The following is a 23,311-nucleotide window of genomic DNA, read 5'->3' as shown; positions in this document are numbered from 1 at the left end:
GTGAGAATCGATAATATGAGAAGCACAAATGAGGAAGGCTGAATCGTCACATTGAACTCAAAAAAACGTTACGAGGCGGACGTCAATTGTGCTGTACATGACTTCTATGTCATGATTTTTCTGTTTGTGTCTACAACTTGTGTTTGTCGTTCACTCACGTCATGTAACGCCAAATTTGGTATATGTGAAGCTAGCGCAATGGCCGCGAGCGCACTATGAGCGTAGCAAGTAGTCAAGTTTTACATGACACGCATGTCGTGATTTTATGTTTGGACGTGTTATTTACCTTCGTCACCATTCATGTCACATAATGCAAAACTTGGTTTATATGTAGCTAGCGAAACGACTGCGAGCGCATCATGAGCGTACCAATATTTATGTTCTTATATGACACGCATATCATGATTGTCATGTTTACACCAGTCACATACCTTCGTCATCCGTTCACGTCACGTCAGACCAAACTTGGTGTATACAAATCCAGCCAAACGACATCGAGCGCATCAAAAGTGTGGCATTTGGCTATGTTCAAAGAAGACACACATTTCAAGATTATCATGTTTTCACCAGTAATATACCTTCGTCATTCATTCACTTCACGTAACACCAAACCTTATACGAGAATCGAGCGAAGTGGCCGCAAGCGCACTATGAGCATAGCATGTAGTCATGTTTTACATGCTACGCATATAGAGATAATTATGTTTGCACCAATCTTATACCTTCCTCATTCATTCACGTCACGTAATACCGAATTTGGTGTATGTTTAGCTGGCGAAACGTCAGCGAATGCATCTTCAGCGTGACATTTAGTGTTGTTCTTACATGACACACATGCCAGGTTTATCATCTTTGCACCAGTCCCATACCTTCATCACCCATTCACGTCATGTAACACCAAATTCTGTATATGTGAAGCTATCGAAATGGCCGTGAGCGCCGTGGCATATAGTCGTGTTTTACATGAAACACATGCAATAATCAAATAATGTTTGCACCAGTCTCATACCTTCGACATCTTTTCACATCACGTTATACCAAACTTGGCGTATGTTGAACTAGCGAAACGACTTTGAGCACATCATGAGCTCGGCATGTAGTCATGTTCCTAAATGACACGCATATCATCATTTCCAAGTGAGGGCCTGTCACTTATGTTTGCTATGCAGTCATGTATTGGCATACCAGCCTTGCGAAATGTCATGTCAACTAAACCACCGCAGGAGCAGCAAGACTATGACATGGAAATCATAACATTCTGACATGAACGTCCTCATTTTCATGTTATGGCTAGTCTCTTATACTCGTCATATCATCAAGTTATGATACACCAATTTTAATATAGATCCTATCATTCAAACAGCCAATAAGGCTAAATGTCTTAGGTGGTTAGATAGATACATCGATAGATAGATAGATAGATAGATAGATAGATAGATAGATAGATAGATAGATAGATAGATAGATAGATAGATAGATAGATAGATAGATAGATAGATAGATAGATAGATAGATAGATAGATAGACTACAGAAATTTCGACCACCTGGGGTTCTTTAACGTGCACCCAAACTTGAGCACACCGACCTACAACATCTCCGCCTCCATCGGAAATACAGCCATCGCAGCCGAGATTCAGCCCCGCGACCTGCGGGTTAGCAGCCGAGTATTTTAGCCACTAGACCACCGCGGTAGGGCCTTGGTATTATAATATTATGCCATCATGTTAGGAGCAACCGCCCAAACACTAACGTGATTGTCAGCTCCGAGGAGCTGATTACACAAGAAACCTACTTTAATTATCACACCATATATTTATATTTTTTGCGGCGTTGGCAAAAGACATGCCATGGCAGTTAATGGGAAGATTGTGAGTATGGAAGAACTATGAAACTGCAGCATGAAATTGTGGTGTGCGCTTTATCGAGCTCATCAGGAAAAAGCGGGAAATTGCAGCCGGGTGCCCTGATAACACGCATCCAGTTGCGGAACGAACCATTGCATTTCACGTAACTTCTCACCGTCTTCTTTTGTAAAAGTCCGCCAACAATGCTAACATTAACCACAAAAAACGTTGAAACTATATGAATTTAAGAATCAGTTGTTGAAAGCTGTTTTAATTTTGTTAGGTGAAGGCTTGAAGCAATGCACGGATCTCCTGAAAATGTCATACTGAGGGCCAGCAATCTCTATACATAGGAATATACTTCATGCATAATTGGCCACAGCTGCCTCCATACGCATATATATATATATATATATATATATATATATATATATATATATATATATATATATATATATATATATATATATATATGTGTGTGTGTGTGTGTGTGTGTGTGTGTGTGTGTGTGTGTGTGTGTGTGTGTGTGTGTGTGTGTGTGTGTGTGTGTAATAATGAAATCCAACAGGCAATAATGCCGAAGAAAATATAGCAGAAGTTATTACACTAAATTGTAAGGAAAATAAAGACCGAAAAGAGGGTGAAAAGACAACATGCCGTAGGCAGTTATATACTTTCCTTGGCATTATTTTTTGTTATATTTCGTTAATATTGTGTCAAAACACGGAAAGAGCCCTAAAGTAATTATCTCCCTTATTCTATAACGAGGGTTTCGTACTGGCAGACTTGGGTTGTATACGAGGGATGATTGGTCAGCTGCCAGCTCGTAATAGGTTCACGTGCTACGTGACGCAACACAGGCTCATAAAAGAGTGTGCCACACTCACCGCCATGGCTACATATGGCACTGACTGACACTCCCACGGTTGAATTCCCATATATACCCAATAAAGTGGCTGGGTGGATAGCCGCCGTGGTAGCTCAATTGTAGACCATCAAACGCGTTATTCGAAGGTCGTAGGTTCAGTTATTACCCACGGAAAGTTATCTTTTCACCCACTCTTCTTTCTTCACATTTACATTACAATTGGTCTAATAACTTTCCCTATACTTTCCTTGGCATCATTGTCTGTTAGATTTTATTATTCTTTTGTCAAAACACGGAAAAACGAGCCTTTAAGCATCCACTGCTTTCTCTCTCTCTTCACTCTCTCTCTCTATCTATATACACACACATACACAAACATATATATATATATATATATATATATATATATATATATATATATATATATATATATATATATATATATATATATATATATATATATATATATATATATATATATGGAAAAGAAGTATATACTTAGGGGCCGGTTTTTCCGTGTTTTGACACAATATGAATGAAATCTAACCGACAATAATGCCAAGGAATGTCTGGGAGAAGTTATTAAACCAATCTGGAAGGTAAAAGTGAAGAGTGAAAAGAGGATGAGACGATAACTTGCCATGGGCAGGGACCCAACCTGCGACCTTCGAATAACGCGTTCGATGGTCTACAATTGAGCTACCACGGCGGCTATCCACCCAGCCACTTTATTGGGTATATATGTGAATTTAAACGTGGGAGTGTCAGTCAGTGCCATATGTAGCCATGGCGGTGAGTGTGGCACACTCTTTTATGAGCCTGTGTGGCGTCACAGAGCACGTGAACCTATCACGAGCTGGCAGCTGACCAATAGACCCTCGTATACAACCTAAGGCACCAAGTCTGCCAGCACGAGACCCTCGTTAATAAAGAAGGAAAAAGGTGTATACATAAGGGCTCGTTTTTCCTTGTTTGGACCTAATAATATTGACGTCTAACCGACAATATCGCCAAGGAAAGTATAGGGGAAGTTATTAGACCTAATTGTAAGGTAATTGGGAAGAAATAAAAATGGGTGAGAAGAGAACTTGCCGGGGGCCGAATAGAGATGGTAAAATCAAATACAAATAATTGATTAAATATCTGCAATGATTTGATTATTTGTAATCAATTTTCGCCTTTTTAATAATCGAAATAAGTGATTAAACCTATTTCATTAATTAACTGAGGCACCCCACACTCCCGCCCTCAACCTCAGCCCTTGGCCGCAGCGAATGAATGACTGCAAGGCGCGCTATCCTAAAACACAGATACCACGCACGTCGCCTTTCTTTCACTGCTTTCACTGAAACGCATATTTCTGCGCTAGCAGAAGGAGGCCGAAACTGGCTGCGGCCATACTACATAGAGAAAAGTATGAACTCTCCCTGATCTCCGTCGCGTACGCCTGGAAGGGCGTCCAGCTACGAGCACTCCCCAACGCTTCAAGCCTCGGCAGGTGGCGGCTCCACACCATCGAGGCAGGAATGAACGTGCCTGCTTCCCTCCGGCTCACAGTCTACTGTTGCTACTGTTGCTAGTGCCTTCACCTCCTCTCCCTAAAGCTGGTTGAGCGTCACCTGAGTATACGTGAGGCTTGCGTTGCTTGCGTGTCATATTGTATACACTTTGGTGGTTGTACTGCTACCTTTGGGATATCATAATGCCGGGCGATTGGAAGAGGAGTGCAATGTTCCACAATATCTAACCGACAAACCGAATAAAATGCCGTGCTTACGAGATCGAGCGAGCGTCTTATTTATTTCTTCCTCCTCGTCTCTCTTCTACATTTCTAGGCATTTTCTCAGCCTCCTCCATACTGCATGTTTCACCTGCGACTTCGAGAAAATACGACCTGTGGCTGAATAGTGCAAGGAAAATGGCCACAGGTGCTCGAATCCGCGAAAGCAACCAAAAAGGATGAGCCCTATGACTATAATGTGCAAAAGTGAGAATTTTTGCCCACTGGACACAACGAACCCGTCGTCGACACTTTCGAAAGTCGGAATTTTCCATCGCCAGCCCATCTGATAAAAAGATTTGGGTTCGTATAAAACACAAACGATGCCTCTCAAACAAAAAGATATCCGTTTTAAAGCATTCAAAAAAATGTCGATTAATTGACTAAACCATTCCACCGAAAGCGATTCATCGATTAAATGCTAAATCAATCAACAATTAACGAATAATCGATTAAAAATTTTAATCGACCATCCTTAGGGCAGGAACCGAACCTGTGACCTTCGAATAACGCATTCTATGCTTTACCACTGAGCTACGATGGCGGCTATCGCCCAAGCCACTTTATTGGGTATATATGTCAATTTAAACGTGGAAGTGTCAGTCAGCGCCATCTGTAGCCATGACGGCGAGTGTGGCACACTCTTCATGAGCCTGTGTGGCGTCACGTAGCGCGTGAACTTAATACGAGTTTGCACCTGACCAATAGTGCCTTGTATACAACCAAAGGCATCAAGTCTCCCAGTACGAGACCGTCGTTAAGAAGAAGCAAAAGAAGTGGATATTTAAGGGCACGTTTTTTCATGCTTTGACGCACTATTATTCAAATATAACAGACAATAACGCCAAGGAAAGTATGGGGAAAGTTATTACAACTAACTGTAAGTAAATGTGAAGAAAGAAAAGTGGGTGAGAAGATAACTTGCCGTAGTCAGGAACCGAACCTGCGACCTTCAACTAACGAATGACTACAGATGATACCGACTGCCACTCCCACGTTTATATTCACATATATACCCAATAAAGTGGCTTGGGGATAGCCGCCGTGGTTTCTCAGTGGTAAGGCATCTAACGCCTTATCCGAAGGTCGCAGGTTCGGTTCCTGCTCACAGCAAGTTATCTTCTCACCCACTTTTCTTTCTTCACATTTACTTACAATTAGTTCTAATAACCTCCCCATACTTTCCTTGGCATTATTGAAGTTATCTTCTCACCCACTTTTACTTTTTCATATTTACTTACAATTAGTTGTAATAACCTCGCCGATATTTAGCTTGGCGTTATTGTCTGTTAGATTTAATTATTATTGTGACAAAACACTAAAAAACAAGCCCTTAAGTATACCCTTGTTTCCCGTATTCATTAACAAGGGTCTCGTATTGGCAGACTTCGTACCTTAGGTTGTATATGAGGGACTATTGGTCAGCTGCCAGATCTTAATAAGTTCACGTGGTACGCGACGCCACACAGGCTCATGAAGAGTGGGCCACGCTCGCCGCCATGGCTACAGATGGCGCTTACAGATACTCTGACGTTTAAATTCACATATATTCCCAATAATGTTGCTGGGATGGCCGCCATGTTAGCTCAGTCTTAGAGCATCGAACGCGTTATTTTAAGGTCGCAGGTTTGGTTCCCGCCCACGGCAAGTTATCTTCGCACCCACTTTTTTTTCTCCACAGTTATCTTACGATTGCCCCGCTGTGGTGGTCTAGTGGCTAAGGTACTCTGCTGCTGACCAGCAGGTCGCGGGATCAAATCCCGGATGTGGCGGCTGCATTTCCGGTGAAGGTGGAAATGTTGTAGGCCCATGTGCTCAAATTTGTGTGCACGTTGAAGAACTCTAGGTGGTCGAAGTTTTCGGAGCCCTCCACTACAGCGTCTCTCATATTCATATAGTGGTTTTGGGACGTTGAACCCCACATATCAATCAAATTACCTTACAAGTAAGTGTAATTCCTTCCTGTCTGTTAGATTTCAATATTACTGTGTCGAAAAGCGGAAAAATGAGCCCTTAAGAATAAACTTCTGTATTCCTTAACGAGGGTCTCGTAATTACAGCCTTATATATATATATATATATATATATATATATATATATATATATATATATATATATATATATATATATATATATATATATATATATATATATATATATATACTGTGTTGCCACATTTGCAAACGTCTTACACACTTTTGTAGAGACAGCTACCCCACTCTTACGGCAAAAGTAGTGGTATGTCTAACTCTATTTTCATAATAACTAGGCTGCGGCGGCTGCATTTCCGATGGAGGCGGAAATGTTGTAGGCCTTTGTACTCAGATTTTGGTGCACGTTAAAGAACCCCAGGTAGTCTAAATTTCCGGAGCCCTCCACTACGGCATCTCTCGTAATCATATGGTGGTTTTGGGACGTTAAACCGCACATTTCAATCAATCAATTTTCATAATAACTAGGTATCATACCACAGCTTCTATAACTTTTCTTATAAGCACACACTTGTTGAATAATGTAATTTTATCTGACATTGCGTTTCTCTTAACCGGCCAAATTGAACTCAAGTTTGAGCTGAAAAGCCTTTTTCGCTACCTGAAAAGCGAAAAAAAAGCTGACAGTGTTGAGGTTTGTAGCCATCTCTATTTTTATTTTGTTTCCATTACGTCTTCCTGACGTGCTATATTCATAACAAAGTGATAGTGAACGCCAACACAACGTCAACACAACTGTCATAATTGACGAAGTATGTGGTGTGCATATGGCTAGATGACCACTCGCGACGACAAGCAAAGGTGCACGCGTATAGATAGTGAACGAAGCGATCACTGCGCCTAAGTATTTCAGCTTACTTTTCGTGTAATTTACCTTCTTTTTGGTCTTAGTTATAATAATCATGATGTCGCTTCCAAATTACCATTGCGAAAAAGTTTCTTTTGCTCTTCCCTCCTCATTTCGCGCCTTTAAGTGCGCACGAGCGTTCTCAAGCTCAATAATTAGAACTAGGCCACGCTGGTGCTACTTGACACAATATTTTTCTCATTATGGCGTTACCCCCGCACTACCACAACGACTAAAGTTGGCTAAGCTCCATTTCGCATAGCGATATCATTGTTAAGAAGTACTCCATGTATAAACTTTGGGGGTGCAAAAACCTCCTGTAATGTCGTTTGCGCCTCGTGGCACACATGCTTCACTCATAGGCCGAATCGACGGTTCAAACTATCGAACGCGGTAGGTGGCATTGTGCTCGTGAGCGTTTATTCCCACCGTCATCATCATGGTTAGTGCAATGGCGCTGGCAGTGACGCCTGGCGTCAAGCTTCGTTGGCGGCACATGAGAGATAAGTGGCCATTTTTTTGCGGGTGGCGGTTGGAGCGAGCGGGCGTCTATAGCGGCGGGTCCACGGTACACACTGGTAGACGGCACCACGGGTCGTCTCCCGAGCTCTGGCGACGCGGCCTTGTGTTTGTAATGTTGTTGAGTGTTGTAGGATATTTTGCATGGTTGTTTTAGCGTTTGTAACACAATTAACGTATAATTTCTCGGCTGGTGATATTGTCATTCTAAAAGTAGGTAAACATATGTGTGTTGTTTGCTTCGTTTCGACCGCGTCTACTCTGTCTGTGTTTCCAGAGCGTAGCAATCCACTGTGAGACCTCACTAAGCCCAGCGCAAAAAACTAAAACACCGAGAAAAAGCCTCAGGCTTGCCGCGTGCTCCCGCGACCGGAAATGGCTCAGCTGCGGCGCGGCAGTCGCGCGGCGCGACGCAGCAGTTCACCGCAATTGGCCCAAGCGGGAGCCAGTGCTTTGCACACTACACCCCCCCCCCCCCTTCCCCACCCTATCTAGGTCACTCTACTACAATTGTATACCACATAGATTCCTAAATATACACGAGAGGGTACTCGCGTGCTAGTATTTAGTGGAACTGCAACGCACGATGCTTCAGCGTGCATGAGAATGATGGGTAGTACACGAATTTGTCTACTCTTCATACTTCTGGCTCCGTGTGCGTTCGTGTGGCTCTGAGCTGTTTTTTCGCGAAACGGAAATCAGCCAATAATCAGCGGTTGTGCTTCACCACCCTATTTTCTTTAGGCTTACCATTTGAAATCGGGTCATGAAGTTCAATAGGGGTTGTCCTTTTATTCAAAACAAAAAAGAAACACAGCAATACACAAAGTACGAAGGCTAGATGAATCCGTGTACAACCCATTATTCACCTGGTTGCTGAACGATAGCAGCGCCGGAGACCCCTCTAGTTTTTTAGCGAACTCTATGGTATGCCACATGTTGATGTCCGTAGCAATAGGTATGCCATCGTTTTTAAATGCAAAGCATTTTGAGCGAACTTCAGCAACTTTCACCATATCTATCTATCTATCTATCTATCTATCTATCTATCTATCTATCTATCTATCTATCTATCTATCTATCTATCTATCTATCTATCTGTCTATCTATCTATCTATCTATCTATCTATCTATCTATCTATCTATCTATCTATCTATCTATCTATCTATCTATCTATCTATTTATCTATCTATCTATCTATCTATCTATCTATCTATCTATCTATCTATCTATCTATCTATCTATCTAGACACCTATGACTTTTAGCTGTCCTGGCCGTTTCTATAATGATATTGATACCAAAGTTTGTATGGCATAATATGACTATTCGATGAACTTAGGTGACTAGTTTATAGCATGAAAATCATAAGATTTCATTTCATGAATGTCATATTTTAAATTTCATCGTCTTGCTGCTCTTGCTTTCAAAACTTGTATGGTATAACATGACTGCAAGGCGAACATAAATCACACACCCTAATGTGAAAATTATGTCATGCATGTCAAAGAGGAAGAAGACGTTGCAGTATTTTTCCTGTGATCGGTAAAGCGTATTTGTTTGAGGCGCTTTATGTGCTCGTCGATCCCGCATTGTCACACTGTTGGAGGTGCGGGGTATCAATCCCAGTACCTCTCGTAGTCCTGAAGTTTCGTCCTTATTTGTATGGTCGCCCATTCACCGTTATTAGCGATCACCACTTGCTCTGTTGGTTAGTCAACTTGAAAGATCTGTCTGGCCATCTTGCACAATCGAGTCTTCGGCTCCGAAAATTTGACACTTCACTGTTGCCTACAAGTCGGGAAAACGACACACCGATGCTGAATGTCTTTCTGGGTCTTCAGTTAAAATGGCATCCCCGGACAACGACGACGACGACATGGTCTTTCTGGGAATTGTGGACACTGCCCTCTTTTCTTAACAGCAGCGCGACGATGTTGAACTGTTACCACTCATAAATTACCTACAAGGGCGAACAAATAGCGTGCTGAAGTTATTTGCAAGAGGGCTGCCGTCGTACTGCTTATAAAATGGCGTTTTTATGAGAAGAATTTTTCATCCGCTGGCAGCATCTGCTTGCTCGTCGTTTCTTCTTCGCCTCGTCAAGAGGTACCTGCAAGCCTGCCACGACAAACCTACCGCAAGTCAGTTGGGTTAGGCAAGAACAGTGGTGAGGATAAGGCAGAACTATTACTGGCCAAGACTTGCCGAAGTTGTTGAAACGTACGCACAGGCATGTCTAGATTGTCTGCGGCGCAGGCCACCATCCACCAAACCAGCTGGCCTGCTGCAGCCTATCCGAGTACTGGCGACACCGTTCGCATGAATTGGCATGGATTTTCTTGGCCCCTTCCCAAAGTCTGCCCCTGGCAACAGGTGGATAATAGTCACCACGGATTACCTGACCCGATACGCGAAGACAGGCACTCTGTCACGGACAGCGGCAGCTGAAGCGGTGCAATTTTTCATTGAAGCATCGTTTTAAGTCACGGTGCTCCCGCAATAGTCATCTATGACAGAGGTACTGCGTTCATGGCCGAGCTTTTGCACACCATTTTCCGACTAAGTGGGGCAGCTCACAAAACGACAACGGCGTATCATCCCAAGACAAACGGGCTCATCGAACGCCTCAACAAGACCCTGGCTGACATGATAAGCATGTACGTAGATGAAGAACAAAAAACTGGTACGTTATTTCGCCCTACGTCAAGTTCGCGTACAACACGGCTCGTTAGAGACCACTCTGAAGACACGCTTCAGTCTCCTTTACGGGCTTGAAGTTACGACAACGTTAGACGCGATGCTTCCTCATGAAAATGATGGCAGTAAGACGGACGCCGAAGAGTTTACCCAGCTGGCAGAAGAAGCCAGACAACTTGCCAGGTTGCGAATCACCAAATAACAAAATGACTATGCCAAACATTACAACCTCTGCCACAGACCCATCATCATATACAACGTGGGCAGAAATGTATCGGTGTGGACGCCTATTCGTCAGCGTGGCCTCTCCGAAAAGCTGTTGTGAAAATACTTGGGACCCTACAAGGTTCTGCGACGCATCAGTGACATCAACTGCGAGATTGTTCCGGACGGCGTTCAGCGTTCGAAGGACCGCAGACATTCACCAGAAATTGTCCACATGCTTTGGATGAAGCCTTACTTTCAGTGACTAACCATGCAGTTTTGGTTTTACCTTTGTTCCCGAACGTTTACCATCAAGGCGATGTTTTTTTAAAGAGGGAATAATGCCGTGCACATGTGCCAGTGGTGGCGACAACGAAGCAGCGCGAATGTTCTTGTCCGAGGGCAAATACGAGAAGACGTTGCAGTCTTTTTTTCTGTGATCAATAAAGCTTATTTGTGTGAGGCACTTTGTGTGCTCGTAGACCTCGTGTCGTCACAATATGACTGTTGTAAACATAATATTCATGAGATGCGTGTGATGTGAGAACATGACTACATGCCACACTCATGATGCACTCGCAGCCGTTTCGCTAGCTTCACATATACAAAACTTGGTATTAAGTGACTTGAATAGACGATGAAGGTAATTGCAAACATAATAATCATGCAATGCGTGCCATGTAAAATACGACTACATGCTACGCTCACAGCGCACTCGCGGCCGTTTCTATACCTTCACATTAACCAAATTTGGTATTAGGTGACGTGAATGAACAACAAAAGTAAACGACACGTCCAAACATGATAATTAGGATATGAACGTCATGTGAAACATGAATGAATACTACGCTCATGTCTTGCTGGCGGCGGTTTTGTTAGCTTCACATAAAGCAAATTTGAAATGGCATGATGTGAATTGACAACGAAGGTAAATTACACGTCCAAATATGATAACCATGATATAGATGTTATGTAAGGAAAAATTAACGTCTGCCTCGTAACGTTGTGCTGATTTTCAAGTGACATATAAACCTTCCTCATTAGTTGTACGGGGGATCTGCCACTTTTTTTCAGTGGTAACGTGTCTGCGCTTCGTGATTTTCCTGCATCATAACGACGGAGGAGAAGGGCACAACAAAAGAAACAGAAAATGGAAATGGGCAGTGCCATGGCGACCTAATCGAGTGTATTTCACGTATACAAAAAAAAGAAAGTGATGGGAGGTGCGGGTTTTCGTCGATTCACGGTATTCAAAAGAAACAATGTTAGGTATGGTATCTTTGGAAATCCTACAGATAGAGCTTAACTATTATTGGTTGTTTTTGGTTATGTACCATATTGAATGAATTCAGGACATTTTTAGAAACAGTTACACTTGTTGGTTGGAGTGTGTAGAACTTGTGAAAAAGGTGTGACTCTGCGTAGCGGATGTTCGACTGAAGTATGTGGAGTTTGAGATCGCCAAAGTTTTCCCGGGGTACATTAAAATGTTGTGCCACTGTTTTCGGTTATTACTGTGTCCACGTGGTGACTGTTGAATCAAACATTAGCAGGCTGTCCTGTTTCGCCAATGTACCGGTTGTGACGATATGAGCATGCGATCATGCAGATAGGGTGTTCACTAGTGTAGTTAAATTTAGGTAATATATGATGAACGTAATCAATTAGGTGTTTTGAACAATGAAGTTATCTTGAAGGTGTCTGCAACTGTTGAATCTTGAAAGGAGCAATGTGTTACTTTAGAAGTTGAATGCAGGTTTACATTTGCATGCCCTAACATGCCCTTAAAATTCCTATTGAGAGCTGCATATCCTTTGGTACTTCGACAAACGTTTTACTAAAGCATTTGTTGCTTGACAGTATTAGACAATACTGACGAAGTCTATTATTATAAAAGCCATTGCATATATACTTTGAACATCCCAAAACTTGAAAAAACTTCACCATCTCCCACTGAAGGGAAGCATACGTACATGCAAAGCAGGGCGCGCTAATGCTTACACCGGCGGTAGCGTTGACGCTGGCGCTCATTGCGCCTTTGCACAGGAAAAAACCTGGGCAGGCGTGAAGCACGCAGATATAGACCTGTGTTTCCTACTGGGAATTCTCAATTGCTGCTGATGGGCAATGAGAGACAGAAGACACCGATTGGACACAGAGACCCGCAGTTCACTTTTAGTTAACGCGCCCACTGGGAATTTTAATGTTCAACAACGCACAGGAGAAATCTCCCACCGGCACTTTCTTGGAGGTCAAGATCCAGTGCCTATGTATATATATGGTTTTGCCACCGAATGATTCTGCGGCGCTAAATTTGAATCGGCAGTTTTATTGAAGAAGCTCGCTAGCAGACGCTGCGTGCATCATCGTTGCGAAGCGAGAGAGGGGAGAGCGTAGGAGAGGAGAGAGATGGGGATGGGGCGGAACGTGAATGTCGCCGAATCAAAGTCACTAATTAGATGCTTGACCTGAACAAAAAAATGTTAAATCGAAGATGAAGGTGGTACTCTTTGTTCTTGTGAAACTACGTGGTATTTACCGCTTAACGAGGCAATACAATTCAATGAGCTGGGAAAAAGGTGGCCAAAGAAAACATAGAAGAAGATATTATGATTGCATTCAAAATGGTGTGTATCAGGTTCCTCTCATATGCGCGTGGTAGATTTCACATTGGTGAAACAGGTCGTTATTCTAACGATAGAAATATATAGCATGACAGCAATGTAAAACGAGCACAAAGTGGTTGACTGTAGGGCATGCACATGCTGACTGGTTTTTGATAAGTGTAATCAATAAACACTGTGATCGCTCAACACATGAAATTGTTTAGGTGTATACGATTACTCAGTTGGGTGATAACTGTGTCTGCACTCGGTCAATTGTATTATTACCCCAGGAAAGGTAGTTACGGAAGCGGTTTCTGTAGCCTGTCTCAGATTGCCTGTGGTTTATCGCGCCGTTTTTTTTATTCAGACCTACAAAAAAGTTTTAGCCTATGAGTGAGTTATTTAAACTCTGTCTGTGAATGGCGTTGTCAGCGTCCGTTATATGGTCTCAGCCGTATCTACAATCAAGAAGGAAAGTGAATTAGTTTATGAAACAGCAGCCAATTTATCAGAGCAAACAATCTTCAGCAGTCTTCACTGCATCAATTCAGCAGTGATGAATTTCCAAACAGACGTGCCATTTCAACCCCTTCTATACTGCTGAATTTAGTTTCTCCAAAAATCGCCTTTCATTTTGCTTCCGAAAATTCTGACGATGCTGCTTTTGTCATTCCGCAATGGTAGGTGAAAGTTCCACTATATACTTATATTTATTCACCATTTTCTGCGCACAATTAACGCAGCCCACCTTTCTGTTCTAGCACCAAATGTGCAGGGGTGGGTGGTGGGGTTACAGGTGACTATCCCACGTATTTTATTTAAAAAGTGGCCTGCGAAATGCTTTGCCAGGACCGTACTCTTTGGAAACGCGAAAGTAACATCAAAGACCGCAGATGAGCTGAAATTTTAAGATACATCAAAGAACTCAGTATGACCCTAATTAGTTTTTAGTTGTTCTCCGTTACTCCACTGATGGCCCCTGCTATCGCTTATCAGCGGTCACTTGTCTTTTTTATGTCTGCGGGTTTGTTTCATTCTTAGCAAGCAAGCTATGTATTCTTCTCGGAGAAACTTCTCGGAGTATACACGTGGATCTAGGCAAGGCTGGTAGTAATTATATTGCTGAAGACCAGGAGGCAGCTGCATACGCAAGCAAAAAAAAACAGTGGTACTCACTGAGACTCATTCAAGAGATATGTTTGGCCCTTTGAACTCACACTCGCGAAAACTTTCTTCAACCGGACTGAGTCGGGCTCAAACTTGCAAGAATAGGTACCATTCACCAAGACTCGTACTTATGGTTCGATATGAATCTCTACGACTCCCGAATGAGTTCGCTGACCTGTGCATATACCTACGTACCTCACTGGCCTCACTTATTGTCTAAATTTGTACCTGCTGACTGCGGAGAGGGTCCTCTTCCGAACACCTCGAAAAGCGCACAAAAGGAAGCTCACAGCAACAACGCCTATATGAAATCCACCGCAAACTATATGCTCTTAGAGCATATGGTTACATTATGTAGCTACGCCTGAATATGCCACAGTAGACTCTGTTTCACAGGGCATGTAGCGGAATTCGCAGTGTCCAAATGAGCCTTTTTCTGCTAAATTTGCGCTCATCAAAAGAGTTTACTGTTGGGCACGCTTTGCTTTCACATAGAAACCATCGTGAAGGCGCAACTACACACAACACACAGGAAGAGACACGTGAGGACAGGAGCAAACTACCAAACGACTTTATTCAAGAAAGATCCACAGCTTTATATAAAAACACCCTGCACCGAGGCACTGCCACAACAGCCAAAAAAGTTTAAATTAGACCAGAGAGAAATCGGAAGATAGATATGTTGTGTTTCCCGTCCCAAAATCACCATATAATTATGAGAGATGCCGTAGTGAAGGGCTTCGGAAATTTCGACCACCTGGCGTTCTTAACAAGCACCCAAACCTGAGCACACGGGTAGAAGAAATCAGAATTCAGCATTGTACAGCGCAATGCAAGTGTCATTTATGCGCATGCCACCTGCTTTTTTTTTGCTCCCTCATGATGCTTACTCACGATGGTTTCCATGTTGCGCTAATCAAATATCACCGCAAAGAAAATGAACACATGATTAAAAAATAATAATACAATTTTTACATAGAATACTTAAAATGCCAAGCTATAAAAGACGCCATAGCCTTTAAGATTAGGACTTGTTTTGTTCGTCTCAAAGGCCATATATTGTCAACATTGGGTCCCACACTGCATCATGGGCTGTTTTATTCACGTCATAGCGCTCCGCTATCAAAATAATGAAAGGTTCCGAGGCGGTTCCTTCATCACTAGTTAATGTGAAATTTCAGTATATATATTGTCTGAATGGCTGCATTTGTCGGCTTTGTCTTTCTCGGTGCCTCCTCCTGTCGGTGTACAACTAAGCAATACGTTCGGCGGCAACGGCTTCCACCTGACCATTTCCCACGCTGCATGATCGGGTATGTAGCGGGGTTTGCAGTCTTTTCTTTTCTAGCCCTTTTTACCATCGAATGTTTCGTCACACTAATTGTGATGTAAGACACGTTCTCTAGTGGTGTCACATAGGCACTTTTGATCACGATCTCACTGCCTGAATGCGGTTCGGCTCACGTCTCGGCCAAACTCAATCCAGAATAGTTTGCACCACCTGCAATGACCATTGTTGATCGCGATTAAGAAGTCAGACTCAAATCAGCTTTGCTGACGAGTAAAAGTGCTCGTCTGACAACGATGTAATCTACGAGTCTATCAAAGCGCCTAAAATTAAAAAAAGCGGAATTATAAAAAGGCCGAATGTCAAAACGCCAAAAAATTAAAATAAATACAACCCCTCTAACAAAAAATGAGCCCCCGAAATCTCCTTTTGTTCATTCATAGCGAGGGTCTCGTTCCTGTACATCCAACGCCTTCAGGTAGAGTGAGAGGGCTTACTGTGAGGTACACACACGTAAAAAGATCACGTGCTATAGACCACGCCGACTAACACACCCAGTTTCACATACACGGAAACATGACAAGAGGACAGCCGCTACTTTAGCTCAATCGACAAGAGCATCAAGTGCATTATCCCAAGGTTGTAGGTTCAGTCTTTGCCGGCAGAAAGTTGTGTGTCCATCTTAATTTCTTCACATTTTTATCAGAACTACTGCACTACAGTCAAAAGGCTGCTAATAACGTCTTATATTTTTGAAAGGTTGATTGTCTCATTGAAGGACGATAAAAACATCTGCACTGCTTTGTTATAAATTTCAGTTCGAAGATGGTGCTGCATATTTGTATCTTCTGTCCCTCCTCTTGCATTTGCTCGGAGAACCTTTTCAGCCTTCCCGTTTTAGTATAAATACAGGTATACACAACCTAATTTCTGCCTCAGAACTTTTATATTAAACTGAAAGGTCAGCTGATGAACTCTAAAGATACAACTTTCATATGAGGCCGTAGGTTGCTGAATATAATGAAATTGGTGCATTTTTACCAGACTTCTGCATCTAGTGGCTACGCTATAAAGTAGAAGAGGAGGTGTTTCACGTACCCGCAAACGGGCTTGAGAACCCCACCAGTCATCACTCCTCTCAACCCATACCTGTAAGGTTCCTACAAGAAGTATGAATTGCACGGGCAGTGAACAATGCTACCGGCTGAAGAGTAAAGCCCTGAAAGGCAATCTTAGCACCTATGTAAAAAAAGGAGTGCAGGGTGTGAAGCAGAGGTGGAGAAAGGGAAATAGCAGAGCAGAAACACTGTAAAAGATATCTGTGCTTCAACATCGGAAATGACCGTGAAATTTGCAGACTCTGTTCGTTTCTCAAAAATGTCGGACGTGGGCGTGAAAAACAATCTTTTGCTGCGTTTTTAATAAAACGGTGGGGAAGACCGCAAATAAACACTCAAGTTTCCGTTTCTGTGCTCATGCTGTAAATGAGAGGAAAATAAGGTCAAGCTAATGTATTTTGTCACGTAGTGCGCTAGCATACAGGAAGCCAGAAGCAACGCCATTGACACTTTTTGACTCGTTGCCTGCGGTGGTGGGGCATCGTGCGATATTTTGTGGTTCGTGTTCGCGCACAGCGACTCGCAAACTTGTGCATGTGATTGCTTTTCTGCGTAGTGGGATGAAAGATGCCGTCAGCACGTTGTGTGTTAGCCAGGCATCCTCATGAAGAAAGCGACTGTTTGTTCCTGAAAATGGATAGATCGAGGCTCTGCCGTGCCATGGCGGTACATTGTGCGCCATTGCTGCAAGTCAGTGATCCTGTCGTCACGAATGTTCTCGGCACGTGCTCGATTTTTTTCGTGGGTGTTTGTTGCTTGTGTCAGGTGTTATCACTGTATTGCTACGAAGAGGGAGGTGCGAATGGTCTCTTGGGTAGCGTGTCGCGAGGGCCAACGCCTGGCAGGGGGCATCCAAGTAGTGGCAAGGCAAAAGGCAGTCAGTTGCAAACTAAAACATTATATTTACAAGGTATACGTACTAAAAGGGGGTGAGGAAGCCCCAGATGCTGAGATGCACCGGTTTTTTATAGGCGCTGGGACACTCAAGGAGGAGGGCGCAGCCACCACCGTTTAGACACGTCCAGCGTCTCTACCAGCAATAGTGCCAAGCGGTCGCCGTGTGCTTCCAAATTTCATTTAGCAGTAAGCGTCCCAGTACACTGTCGTTCTTTATGAAAGGGAACCCGCCAACACGTTGCCTGCGCTCTGCGGCCGCTGCCTACAGCACCGTAAAGCGTAAAGCGACAAGTGAAAAAAGCACGTTTGCTTTTGGCGTCATTTATAGCCAAGCAAGATAACGAGCCATGGGTGATAGACAAGCGCTGCTAAATTACGTTTCCTAATCGCTCGCGTGGCTAGCGATATCGGGTGATTACTGCAGCTTTCGCCGTGGTCACGAACAACGTTTGATATGTTGGCAGTCACTGCAGGCGTGAGCAGAGAGAGAGTGCAATCTAGCAGCGCTTATCTATCGGCCATAACTTGTTATTATTATTTTTTTAAAAACAGATGACGCTGAAAGCGAACGTGCTTCCTGTTGCTTTCGTTTGATGGTGCTGTAGGCAGCCACCGTAGAGCGCAGGCCACGCGTTCGCGTGTTCCCTTTCATAAAAGACGACAGTGTACATACTGTTATGAACGCACTGTGCATTGCGCAGTGCTATATGCCCCCCCCCCCCCCTTTGCTGGCCTTCCTACAAGAGACACTAGACGCGTCCGTCAGAAATGCTGGGTGCATTCCCCGCTTTTTGTTTTTTCGCCATCCACGAACCTTCGCGGAGCGACACGTTTCTGCGCTGAAAGTGCGCTTTCCGCTGTGCGCCCTGCGCTGCTCTGTCTGCCGTTTTTCTACACGTGCGTTCCTGTATGTGTTTGTCTGAAGCGCCCAATGTCCAAAGCTTGAAATCGACTAAGCGCCCGTCACTCACTTTTCGTTGTTTTACGCGAACCCGATTTGCGCAAAAACCGACGAGGAGCGTGTTTCACACAAATACAGCGGGATTCCTTTCCTGGAATTCGTGTTTGTCGTATGTTTGGCGACTACCGGTTGTCGGTCTACCACCGACATCACCCACCGTTTCGGTCTAGTGGTTGTTGTGCTCGTCTGCAGAACCAACATTCGTGGCATCCCGGCCACGGCGGTTGCATTTTGAATGGATGTGGAAATGCTTGAGTCCCATGTATTTAAATTTTAAGTGCACGTTAGCAGATCATTTGTGATCGTAATTAAATGCAAGCAGTTTTTATTATGGCTGTCAATAATGAAACAGTGATTGCGCAAAGGTGCTTACAGCCGGTGGCGGCGCCGAACAGCCATCGGGATCACGAAGTGTATAATACACTGATATAGATGAAGGCGTACCTGAACCTGTATAGTTCGGCAAGACAGCTGCCTATGCTATACAAGAATAACTGTTGGGGGAAATAATCGCATAATTCCTGTGCTAAGCAGCACACGGAATCAACGTGACGAGTAACAAAACACAAGCAAACAAAACGCTAGCGGCCGCTGCTTGTTAGTTCCAGTTTTTTCTGTATTTCCAAATTTCGTGCACGGGTCGCTTCACATAAACACAGAAAATGATAGTCTTTGGTGTGTGCAGTTTCACGTTTTCCAAGTGCTACATTCTCTCTATGATACCAGCAAGAATTTCTGGAAATCATGCTGCTGACTCTGGACGTGATCAGAGCCAATCGGGCAATGCCTGTAGCACACTGCCCCTGGTTTCTGGAATTATGGCAATGTGCGCAGCAAGGGCATTATACATGTGCCAAGAATCACAATTGTGCACTTTGTTTATCAACGTAAATGTTCTGATCACTTTTTATTTTCAACATTCCTTACAGGTGTAAACGAAGTGCTGAAGTGGCAGTCTAAGGTCCTTCAACATGTCCCAAGCCGGTTAATGACATCTGTTTATTTTGTTCAAATAAGTGAAGTCAGGTTTTGTTGAATAGCTCGCCATTATGTATTTAGCCTGCAGCAGAATTAGTGGTGTGTGCACAGCACACGCAGACGACATTATAGTGTAAGTTGAAAACAGCAATGTCAAACGTACAAACACTGATGCGACACGGAACATCAATTCTTGGTGTGTACATTGAAATGATGAAACGCCCTTCTTTCAAAACATAAGAAGCATCAAGTGTCCTATGAAACATAAACTTTTTATAGTACTGGTGTTCCTCACCAATCTATAATTCTGCAAAAGATTTCGTTAATTTTTGCTAATTAGGTTACCACCAAAAGTAAGTGTACCTTGTGGCATCTTGATCGGTAACATTTCCTTTAATAGAACAAAAAAAAGCAAAACAGCCCATTCAAGTACAGATAAGCCTAATAAATGAAGGAACCTGGTTTCTACTTTGAGTAACGACAATATGTAAGGATAAATAGAAAATCTGAAGGGAGTAAGTTGAAAAACCTGTTGCCGTGATAGTTGGCACAACACTACGAGGAAAATTTTAGGCACGTAAGAACCACTAAACACTGGGAAAGAGTGCCTTGTTGCTCTATTCCTGTGCTTCGTATTGCGTCAAAAAGTTTCCTCTAAGGTGACAGAAGCGTTGAAAGCCTGTGTTTTCATTCAATAAGACATAATTTACGAGCAGCCCATTCTGAGACGACCACCTTTTTTGGTTAAGGATTCTGCGTCAAAGATAACAAAGATATCTTGTTTAGGAACACACAGATGACGTACACGTAATAACGGAAGCATCCTGTGTAGGACATTATAGAAAATAAATTTACAAAGGCCACCTTTTTTGGTTAAGGATTTTGTGTTAAGGATAAAAGATATGCCGTGTTAAGGAAAAGACAGATGACGTACATGCAATAACGGAAGCGTGCTGTGTGTGACAGTACAAAAAATAAATTTACAAAGCATCTGTAAGACGAACCCTGCCGTTTTTTTTAATTTACGAAAATTCTCAAGCATCAATTTACCTGAAATATCTTCTGTAAACTGAGACAGTTTTTTTAGTGAAGCATGCAGCTTACTTATGCCACGGAGACGTTTGAAATAATGCCCGACAATAGAAAACTAGCGCTGGAGTTTTTTCGATCAGCCTGGCGGTGAGAGCGCGCACTTCTCAGCTGCTCCAGCAGACGAGAGTGGCAGCTGGTAGAGGCTGTGTGTTGCCGCATCGCCGTAACAAAACTAAAAGGCGCCGGCGGTATACTTCTGCATATTCAAGTGCAATAATACATAAAAAGAAAGGGGACGTATAGAGGAAAGGGAAGACATTGAAAGTTGAGGCAGCATTGCATCTAAGCCGTGAGGTGAGCAAAATTCTGCTCTCGCTCTCCTGTCTTGTGCTGTTGGGCTCGTTTCTTAACCAGATAGCGCGTGTCTGCTATAATTGTTCGATAGTGAACACAGCTACTAGTGGAAATCAGGCTCAACAATCGAGGTTAAACAGCGTTTTGACGGAAATAAAACGAGCGCATTATGCAACATATGCAATATGTAAACTTTTTTTATCTGGCCCACTGAGCATCGAGTCGTGCACTTCAGAACTAACAAAGTTTTCATAAGTTAATCCATCTGACCACCGCACCAAACTCCATCTGATGCAACCACGTGAAGTGAATGATACGTTAGGCAGGGAGTCTATTTTTTTTAAACAGTTGCGTGTAAAGCAAAGCTGCCTTGTGCAGAAGCTGCCTTGCCCATATTCACCTACGCCTCGGAGATGTTATCACAGATACTGTCGCGGTGAACACTCAATGCCGAGATGCCTCTGTTTAAATTTATTTGTGCAAAACAGGGTTATTGTTAAGAAGAAAGCTGCGGACTACTCAAAGCTTAGCTTTCTAGAGCCGATGCGGTATGCGTTTTTCTCACAAACTGCCGTGTCTAAGTAACGTGAGAATTGATGCCTTGTTAGAGAAGTATCAAATATCTTCAATATCTACTCGTTGTTTAGTTCGCCTAACACAGTTTCAGTTTTTCCGCTTACCAGTGTCAGCCTAAAATAAAGGTTTCTGTTCAACATCGATATTTTTTAGGCATTCATGCGCCAAACACAATTTCATTTTGAGGTACGCTGTAGTGTGCGTTTCAAGATTGTGACCGTTTAGGGTTCTGTAATGCGCACATATATCTTGGTTCACGGGTGTTCTTTTTATATTTCACCCCCTTCGAAGTGTAGCCGCCGTAGTCGCAACCTGTTTTGTGCCCTTGATTGATTAGTGGGGTTTAACGTTCCAAAACCACGATATGATTATGAGAGACGCTGTAGTGGAGGGCTCCGGAATTTCGACCACCTGGGGTTCTTTAACGTGCACCCAAATCTGAGCACACGAGCCTACAACATTTCCGCCTCCATCGGAAATGCAGCCGCCGCAGCCGGGATTCGAACCCGCGCCCTGCGGGTCAGCAGCCGAGTACCTTAGCCACTAGACCACCATGGCGGGGCGCATACCCCGCGCCCTTAAGAATAGCAGCGTGACACCGCACGAACTATACTGCCACAAACAGGGCAGAGTGGTATGTATGCACGGGATCAACGATCCCGTGCATACATACCACAAACAGGGCATACAAGCTATACAAGAAAAAAAAATAACGCATCTACCACTTACTCAGCTTTTGTTTTTGTTTTGTTTTACAGGAGATGTCGGCAGCGTGGTATGGTCGCAGCACGGAATCTTTCAATACGGGGGCATGTCAGCCAGCATTAGCCCATAACCCAGCACGCAACCCGAAACTTAGGTCGAGGGAGCTACCATTATGGCACAACACTGTCCCTTCGATATACTATATGCATAGACGCAGTCCACTTTCCAGGACTTTTCTCCAGTTCTTAGTGGTTTTATGAAAGCATAGCTTTCGCACAAAGGCATTTTCTTAAACCACAGTGCAGTATTATTGGTGCAAGGGCTTTTTGAACTGTCCGTTCTAAAATGAAGCATGGTAGCGGCGCACGCGCATGCTCCCGGAGTGGTACATTGCGGCCAGTCGTCCGGGCGCCAGCAGCTGAATTTTGTCGCGACACTCCACCAGGTGCTGTTTTTAGGTGCGCCACTTATCCATCGCTTGTCTCCATATGCTGCCTCACAAACACTCGCGTTCAGCTGCGGCCTGCTAGCAATGTTTCAAAAATACAGGTAGATCTTCAAAAAGATTTGATTGATTGATATGTGGGGTTTAACGTCCCAAAACTACTATATGAATATGAGAGACGCCGTAGTGGAGGGCTCCGGAAATTTAGACCACCTGGGGTTCTTTAACGTGCACCCAAATCTTAGCACACGGGCCTACAACATTTCCGCCTCCATCGGAAATGCAGCCGCCGCAGCCGGGATTCGAACCCGCGCCCTGCGGGTCAGCAGCCGAGTACCTTAGCCACTAGACCACCGCGGCGGGGCGATCTTCAAAAAGACTGAAAGTAAATAATTTATTGAAAGATACGCTGCTCTCAAGTGGCATTTTGA

Source organism: Rhipicephalus microplus, chromosome X, assembly GCF_043290135.1.
Source record: "Rhipicephalus microplus isolate Deutch F79 chromosome X, USDA_Rmic, whole genome shotgun sequence".
Taxonomy (NCBI): Eukaryota; Metazoa; Arthropoda; class Arachnida; order Ixodida; family Ixodidae; genus Rhipicephalus; species Rhipicephalus microplus.
The sequence above is the reverse complement of the archived record's forward strand: the minus strand, read 5'-3'. Positions refer to the sequence as shown.